The following is a 9,254-nucleotide window of genomic DNA, read 5'->3' as shown; positions in this document are numbered from 1 at the left end:
CGTCCTATAGCCTTGTGTAATACCATCTATAAAAATTTCTCAAAAAAAATGGCAAATAGGCTCAAGGTACTCATGCCAAAACTGATCTCAGAAGAACAGACAGGTTTTGTTCTAGGGAGATCTATTTTGGATGGTATTCTTATTATCTAGGAAACCATTCACTCGGCTTCCATTGATAAGGAAGCATGTATGTTCATGAAGTTAGATATTCATAAGGCATATGACATGGTTGATTGGCATTTTCTATGTAAGACCTTAGAAGCTTTTAGCTTCTCCCATCAATGGATTAATCTCATCTTTAAATTTATCTCTACTCCAAAAATTTATGTTCTTATTAATGGGACACTAGAAGGTTTTTTTGAAATTTCCAGGGGTATTAGACAAGGAGATCCCTTATCTCCATTTCTCTTCATTCTTATGGTTGAAGCCTTCGGCAGAGCAATCTTTGATGCATATCTGAATCGTAGTATTTCTAGAATTTTTGTTACTAGAAATCTCCCTAACATTACACATCAACAGTATGCGGATGATACCATTCTACCTGGGAAGAGCTCTGTTCAAGAGGCTTTGGGTTTCAAAAATATTTTAGAATCTTATATGGATGCTTCAAGTCAAAAGGTGAATAAGGACAAGTCTAAGATTTACTTCTTGAATACCTCCCCTGAGATGGAAAATAGGATCTGTAGGATTATGGGATATAAAAAGGGAGTGTTCCCGTGTAAATATTTGGGTATCTCTTTGGAAAATTCCTTGAAATATAGGAAAGTTTGGCAGGATACGATTGAAAAGGTGGATAAGCGAATTGGAAATTGGAGAAATAAATGGCTATCTAAGGCTGGGAAGATTACTAAAATTAGATCGGTTCTTTCGGCCATTCCAATCTTTGCTATGGCTTGTCTACCTCTCTCTAATTAGATGTCTGATAAATTTGAATCTAAATTAAGGAATTTTCTTTGGAAAGACAAAGTAGACGATAAGAAAATTGCCCTTATGAAATGAGATAATTTATGCAAACCTAAAGATTGTGGGGGTTTAGGGATAAAAAAGCCTCAGTGGCAAAATGAGGCTTTGGGAGCCAAACTGGTTTGGAGATTATATCAGGAATACGAACACAAATGGGCGAAGATTTTTTATTATAAGTATTTCGATCTGACTAATCTGGAATCGTTGTTCCGAATGGAAAGAACGCCTAAAGGATCGGAGTGCTAGAATTTTATGATGAAATGCCAGAAAATTATTAGTAGATATCTTACTTGGGATGTGGCGGCTGGTGATAAAGCTCTTTTTTGGGAAGACTCATGGGATGGACAACCCCCAATACAACCTTCCCCCACCATTGACACCCTTAAACTCAGGCTGACTTCGTTATGGGGTAATAAGATAGAAGATTATAAAGTTAAGGAAATATCGAATGGGGTTTTGTGATGGCAGTGGAGCTCTCTAGAGGAGTCAGATCTTGATCTAGATTTAGCTGTTGCATATGAAAAGATTATCTCTAATAGAGCCATTAAACAATCTGAAAGATCGGATAAACTTATATGGGCTGGATCTAAGGATGGAATCTATAGTGTGAAACAAGGGTATAAGGCTATCATCCATTCACAACGATGGAATTTGGTGGAGATCCCTCTAAAGCTATGTTGGGATGCAACATGCCTCCCTAAAGCTAGTTTCTTTTTATGGCTTGTCCTACAAAATAGAGTTTTGACCATGGACAGGTTATCTAGATTTGGTATTACTAGCTTTCATAGGTGTTTCTTGTGTAAACAAAGCAGTGAAGATGTTGATCATCTCTTCCTCAACTGTCCTTTTGCTCTTTCTTCCTGGGATTGGCTCAGATCGCAACTTGGATGGTCAACTCCTTTTCCAAATTCTCTTAAGGGGCTGTTGTGTTCTTGGCCTAAAAATCTAGTTCGCGGGGTCTATAGTAAGCTCTAGAATATTTGTCCTTCTATAGTGGTATGGGAATTGTGGAAAGAAAGAAATCGTCGCATTTTTAAGGATAAGGAGCTAAATTTAGACAAATTTCTTCTCAAACTAGAAGTTTCAATAGTGGAAGTTATGAATGCTAATCTCAGGAAAACTTTGCATGAAGAAGGTTCTTTCTCATTCTGGGATGGACTCGTGAAAAAACACTGGTCCAACCTCATCAATCCTCCTCTGGTATACCCATCAATAAATAAGGAGGCAAGGGAAAATTGCCAATGGGCCCCTCCTCCTCCAGGTTGGCACAAATTGAACTTTGATGGTGCCGCGAGGGGTAACCCAGGAGTTGCTGGTGTTGGTTACATCATTAACAATGAGGATGGTCGATGAATAACAAAGTTAGCATCCCCTCTCCCACCCTCTTCTAATAACATGGCAGAATTAGAAGCCTTGGAGAGAGGTTTACATCTCTATCTCAATCTTCGTTTGTCCAAATTTTTCATCGAAGGCGATTCTCAGGTCGTCCTTAATGCTATTAGTCAGAATAAGACCCCAAATTGGATTTTAAATGCAAAACTCCAAGAAGTTTTAATACTTTTGGAAAATTTTGAAGATATCCATATTAGTCACATTTTTCGAGAAGGAAATTCGATGGCTGATGGGCTCGCTAATAGGGGCGCGGACGGGGAATCACTCTTGGTTTACAATTAATTTTAATCTTTTCTCAATGTAATATTAATGTTTTTAGGTCCAACTATACAGTTCTAATAGCTAAGACGATTAAAAGATACAAATATCTATAGTCATATAGACAACATTCATATTCAATTAACCTATACAGATAAATACAGAAATACATCTTTAGTAGATTATATAGATTTAATTCTATATAACATTAGAACTAATTTATCTATCTCTATTACGACATACTTATAAGCTGAAAGAATTAGAACATTAGGACAATTTAATTAAGTGATTTTCATTTAAATAAAGCTCAATAACTATAATTCTTATCAACGCTAGCCCTCTTAGTAAACATTTGTTTTTCTGGATCAACAATTCTTTGTTGCTATGGCAGTTTAAAGTCTTATTTTTTTAAATAATTATAGATACTAGATTAGACTAATAGTTATTTAAATAATTGTTAAGTTTAGCTGTATTAACTTTAAAAAGGGGTTTTTTTAAAGATTTATCATAATAATAATTATCTCATCTAAATACATATAGACAAGTATATGTCAATATACCTAATAATATTAGTCACTCTCTATATTAATATAACCTCAGATGTACTAGCTAGTGTATTAATTATTTTAAAACTATTCCTCTTACTTATTATAGTATCGATGTCCTTTTTGCTGATATTAAATTTCCTTCCATAGGAGCTAAATCTACCTCATTCAGTACTTAGTCGGTGGTTTGCAATTTCTAATAGTGTCTTAAGCATGCCATATCAGAGTCATGATTATCCTTCTCATATTATGAGATTCTAGAGAGATATCTCGAATCTAGAATGCAGTTTGGTGCATGAAAATCTATGTCCAAGCTGTAATCCTCTCACATGTGAGGAGGCATTATCAGCGGTTGTGTCAGGCTGTAATCATGACAAACCTCATGCTTTCATTGTAGATTTTGGAAACCTTTTCCTGAGTTGTTGTAGGATGTAAGGATGTGAGAGAGGTTCTCTGGTTTTTTAGTCGATCTTTGTTTAGCTTTCAGGACTCTTCTCTTTGTGAACCCCATATCGCTTGAATGGAGACCAATATCCACATCTTCCACTCGACGGAGAACAAAATGATGGCCTTCTTAGGGAAAGTGAAGCCTGAGAGGTGGAACCGCCTCCTAAGAACATCTGACGATATGGTTCGTTTTGCAGTCAGTAGAACCCTAGGGGAAGATGTCTTCAATTATTCTACAACATGGAGGACTAATAGCTCTATCATCAGCTCTTTTATTGGAATAATGGTAAGGGCGAAGAGAGGCAAGGAAGAAATTATAAGGCTCTATTATGACATCTTCAGCCCAGTGTGGAGGAAGGGATTGGAAAAGGTTGTACATAGCATTGATGATAAATTCTGAATCCCCTTACTCGAAAAATATATGAGTCTTCCGGTGGGTGTCGTAGATTTGGAAACTACCCCTCGACATCAATCCCTCATAATCAGGGATAGCTTAGCATTTTCCAGGGAATGGCCATGCATCGAGGCCAGTGTCTTCTTCCTTTTGTGATGGAGAGGGATCATTGTGGAAGGCAATAATGAATGGGTCCAAGATTATCTCAATTTATTCAATTCGTATGTGCAACCAAGTGTGAGCTTTGGAAATCTTAACGCCCTAAATTTTTGCATTCTCAAATCAAAGAAGATGAGCAGGGCTAAGGCATGCTTTCAGATTCCTTCGATCATAGCATGGACGAGGCAGAAAAATACCCAGAAGTGGTTATGGTCACTTTGAAAGTATAGGTGCAGGGTAGGGTTTTTTAATTTTGCATCGTATGTAAGGACTCTATATGTATTTTGATACTTGCAGTATATAGTTTGTAGATTCAGGTTTTTGTATTAGCCCAAATTCCACATAGCAGTAGGCATTTGTAGATATTTAAACTGATAGTTCCGACTAATACTTTATCTAGTATTACATTTCACCCTCTGTAATTTTGAGGTTCAGGTATTTTGGGATTTTTTTGTCGATATTAAGTTCTTATACTGTAACCTGACTTGGAAAGTTTATTAGTCAAAGTAACTTTATCTATGGTTTAGTGTGCATGTGTCTCAATTCTGATTTGTGCTTTGATACATTTGCTTGGTAAGCTATTTGAACTTTATATTTTCTACTCTTTGGTGCATTTCTTCCACAACTTTTAATCTGGTTTTGGAATTCAGGTTTGTTTAATGCAGAATGGAGTAAGTGGTAGTATTTGGCACTCGCCTCATGATGCTTACTAGATACTTTAATGTGCCTTTTCGATGTGCACTATGGATTTAGGCTTATCTTTTCTCTATATCTATCTCCGAGTGTTTTGGTGTTTATTTCGTTCTTAAGTAATATGTTATTTGAGGGACAATTTACAGTTTTGTCTTGTGTACAAGTTCTATTAAATAGGAGGAGGTAATAGGTTAGGGTGTGAAGTTCCTCTCATAGTCTTTAGTTTTTTGATAAGGGAGTAGGATTTTATTTCATTTATGGGCTCCTGGTAGACAATCAGAAGTCTCTCTAGAGTCAGGTACTGGATTAGTAGACCTGGAACCAAGGAGTAGCTAGCAATTTGGGCTGTAGTAGGGAATATGAATGGTTTTTTATCTTTTAGATTTGGGTCATCTATAATATTTATCTTTTTAGGGTATGTAGTATAGATAACCTTAGGTTAGCTTTTGTCAAGGAAGCTGGTTGATGCATGGGACAGGATGGATGCCTTATTTTAGTTAGTGGATAGCTTTTAGTGCTAATTTATGGCTATCGCTTCATGGTTTTTAGTTTTCTATCCGATTATGGTTTAGATTGTTTTAGGATGCTATGCTAGTCCCCTCATCTGCAATTTCTATTAACTTCTCGGAACAGGGGAAATTATGTAGGCTTTTTCCTTCTTTAAATGTGATTGCTCCTTTTATTTAAGGATTTTGGGACAATGGATTGCAATCAGACAAGTGATTACCTTAGAACTCAGTAGTTTCAGTTAGATCTTAGGGATTGTTATATCCTCTGATGTCTACTTTAAGCTCTGTAGTAGGTATAAAGAATTGCGATTATGAATGTCTGTAAGAAAGAATTTGAGTACTGGATTAGAATTACTGGTCTCATTCTGGATTTTTTTAGGCGGTTTCAGATAACTCTCTGATTTAAGGTTAGGGCTATCTGTCACAGTAAGAGGGTAAAGGATTGTCTGAAACGTTTGGTTAACTAGGAGATATATTAATTTTAAATTTTTTAATTTTAATTTATCATCTGTCTAAAGAAGGTTCATGCATTAATTTTATTAACGATTCTCCTTACTCTTAATATGTGAATTGAATTGACTAACTCTACTAATGATTCATGATATTTGGAAGATAGATGTTTTTACAGAGAGATTTTTGATAAAGCGAAGTGGTTGATCCTGTTTGTTTATGAGAGGGAAGGAACTCTTGCTAGACAAATATGTCCACGGGAATGCCCATGTGAAATTGTCTGTATCTGATAAATTCTGGGGTATGCCCCTATGTATATGTAATAATATAGGACAAAAGTCTTGGGCAAGACTGGAGGTTTTCTTCTCCGTTCTTTCCTAGCAGTGCTTGTTTGAATGGAGAAACGCTATGTATCTTTAATGTATTTTTAATCAATGATCCAAGGCCTCGACCATTTATCGATCAAAATATATATATATATATATATATATATAATGTTTCAGTTGGTTTTTTGATTTTTTAGTTTTGGTTTTTATTATTTATTATTTATTAAAAAAAAATTGTTGATTTTTCATTTGAATCAATAAAATCTTTTTTGCCTTCTTTCTTTATATTTTTGATGGGCTTAGTCTTTTGTTTCTTCATTTTTCATTTATTAATTTTTTGTTCATGTTTTGTTTTATTTCTTTGATTATTTTATTTTACTTTATTTTTATTTTTCTTTCCTTTGCATAATGTGTTCTCATTGTTCATTTTGGGGTCCCCCCTCACCCCCCTTTTATTAGGTTTTTAAAAGTTTGTTCTCTTTGCTTTTTGTTCTTCGTTCTTCTTATTTTTTGAATTTCTTCTTCTTTTTATCTTTGTTTTTGGTCTTTTTTTTTGTTGTCTTATTTAGTTAGGTTTTTTTGAGTTTCTTAGTTTTGTTGTCTTCATTTTGCAATGTGTCCTTTCTTCATAATAATAACATTATGATGCAAGGATACATTATGAGTTTAGTACGTTCTTTCTTTCTTTTTATTTTTTAATTATAGGAATTCTATATTATCATTATTATTATTATTATTATTAATTTTATTTTTATATAGATTTATACTTTATTTTCTATTTTATTATATTATTACTTTATATTTCGTATTGCTCTAATTTTCTAGCACTTTATTAAAGTTATTATATTATTTCATTTTTAATTTTCCATAACTTTTTTACTAGTAGGGAGTATCTGTTTTCTTTTTTAAGTAGTTCTTTTTCTCTTGTTTTCCCTTGTATTCTTTTTTATTTCTTTATTAATTTTTTCCTCTTTTTCTCCTTTTGCTCTCCCCTCCCGGTTTTCATGCCCCCCCCCCCCCCCCCCCCCCACTCCCTCCTCTATTTTTATCTCTAGTTCCCCCAGGTCTGCTAACTTACTGTTCTATTCTCCAGCTGTTCGTCCTGATGATGGATCATTGTGTGTGATCCGAAACGTTGATGCTAAAAAAATGCTACACAATCAAATTCCAGAAAAACGAATATTATCTGAAAACTAACATAATTTTTTGTTCATGTTTTGTTTTATTTCTTTGATTATTTTATTTTACTTTATTTTTATTTTTCTTTCCTTTGCATTATGCGTTCTCATTCTTCATTTTGGGGTCCCCCCTTCCCCCCCCCTTTTATTAGGTTTTTTAGGGTTGGTTTTCTTTGCTTTTTGTTCTTCATTCTTATTATTTTTTGGATTTCTTCTTCTTTTTATCTTTGCTTTTGGTCTTCTTTTTTTGTTGTCTTATTTAGTTAGGTTTTTTTGAGTTTCTTAGTTTTGTTGTCTTCATTTTGCAATTTGTCCTTTCTTCATAATAATAACATTATGATGTAAGGACACCTTATGAGTTTAGTATGTTCTTTCTTTCTTTTTCTTTTTTAATTATAAGAATTCCATGTATCATCATCATCATCATCATTATTATTATGTAATATAGATTTATACTTTATTTTCTATTTTATTATATTATTACTTTATATTTCGTATTGCTCTAATTTTCTAGCACTTTATTAAAGTTATTATATTATTTCATTTTTTATTTTCCATAACCTTTTTACAAGTAGGGAGTATCTTTTTTCTTTTTAAAGTTACTCTTTTTCTTTTGTTTTCCCTTGTATTCTTTTTTATTTCTTTATTAATTTTTTCCTCTTTTTCTCCTTTTGCTCCCCCCTCTCGATCTTCGTGCCGCCCCACCCACTCCCTCTATTTTTATCTTTGGTTCCCTAGGTTTGCTAACTTATTGTTCTATTCTCAAGCGGTTCATCCTGATGATGGATCACTGTGTGTGATCTGAAACGTTGATGCTAAAAGAATGCCACACAATCAAATTCCGGAAAAACTCCGGAATATTATCTGAAAACTGACATAATTTTTAATGATGATGTATTTTTAATTTTTGGAAACCCTAATTTATTTGATAAGGAACTATGAAAGGTATATATAATGAGTGGACCAAAACTTCATAAAAACTTTCCGATCTGCCGGAATCGAACCAGCGACCTAAGGATTACCGAAGGATTTCATATCCCACTACAGTCCTCCGCTCTACCAACTGAGCTAAGATCGATATGTAAATTAATCGACGTGATATGAATAATCATACTGAAAGGTAACCCACACCTAGGGCAATGCAATTGCAGATCTCGGAATAAGAAAATCAGATTCAAGACTGTGTTGTTTACAGCACATGTAACATTCTTTCATAGTTTCTGTAATGTTCAGCTGGTTTGGTTGCATCACTTGTATGGTTTGTTCAAATTATCATAATCAGTTCTTACATCCATGGCAGAGGACACAATACAGAGATCTAGTCGGTTTTCCTTTTAAAGGTAAGTAAATAGTTTTAATGAATTCTTGCTGAGGGCTAACACAGAAGCGGTGATTAATCACCAATAACATCCTTCTATTTTCCATTTACTATGTTTATTTCCAATCTTTGTTTATGAAACATGATCGACATTTACCTGTTTCCTTGTCTATAAGGAACGCTGCAATACTTCTTTTGCCCAATTGAGAGGCTACACAGGGTTCTATGGAGGAGGAGCCAATAATATCAAGGAGATACTGGGTTTCCCATTATTGCAGATGGAGGTGGGTGAATAACAAAGCATTGGGACTACCGCTTCTGCAGAAAGTGTTTATTATCCTTTAAGATGGTGTTAACAGTTGGGATTTTCATTTTACAGCAAATATTAATTTAATTTTTCCGGCACTGGGTTATTGAGCTCTCTTTCCCTTGGAGAATGGCAGAGAAATGAGCTATTTGTTCGCCTATGAACACGTTGCTGTCATAAATAGCTTCTAAAAATGATCTCACATGTACTTATAGTTGATCATTTTTCAGTTCTCTTGGTTGCTGATTGGTTCATTTGTGCAAAAAATACTATAACAGCTATTGTGGGGTCTTAGATGCAGGTATCAGGGACACG

At 34.3% G+C, this 9,254-nt stretch overlaps 1 non-coding gene across 1 annotated transcript; it reads right to left on the bottom strand.

Annotated features, from left to right (window-relative positions):
- Positions 1–8,296: 8,296 nt before the first annotated feature.
- On the bottom strand, positions 8,297–8,392 carry TRNAY-GUA (transfer RNA tyrosine (anticodon GUA)). The gene is made up of 2 exons: positions 8,356–8,392; positions 8,297–8,333 (listed from the first exon to the last, which is right to left on the bottom strand). It is a non-coding gene; the product is annotated as a tRNA-Tyr (tRNA).
- Positions 8,393–9,254: the final 862 nt, after the last annotated feature.

This window comes from Cupressus sempervirens, chromosome 11 (assembly GCF_028749045.1).
Source record: "Cupressus sempervirens isolate cs-2001-9-10 chromosome 11, ASM2874904v1, whole genome shotgun sequence".
Taxonomy (NCBI): Eukaryota; Viridiplantae; Streptophyta; class Pinopsida; order Cupressales; family Cupressaceae; genus Cupressus; species Cupressus sempervirens.
Note: the sequence above shows the minus strand (reverse complement) of the source record. Positions and strands in the feature narration are given on the sequence as shown.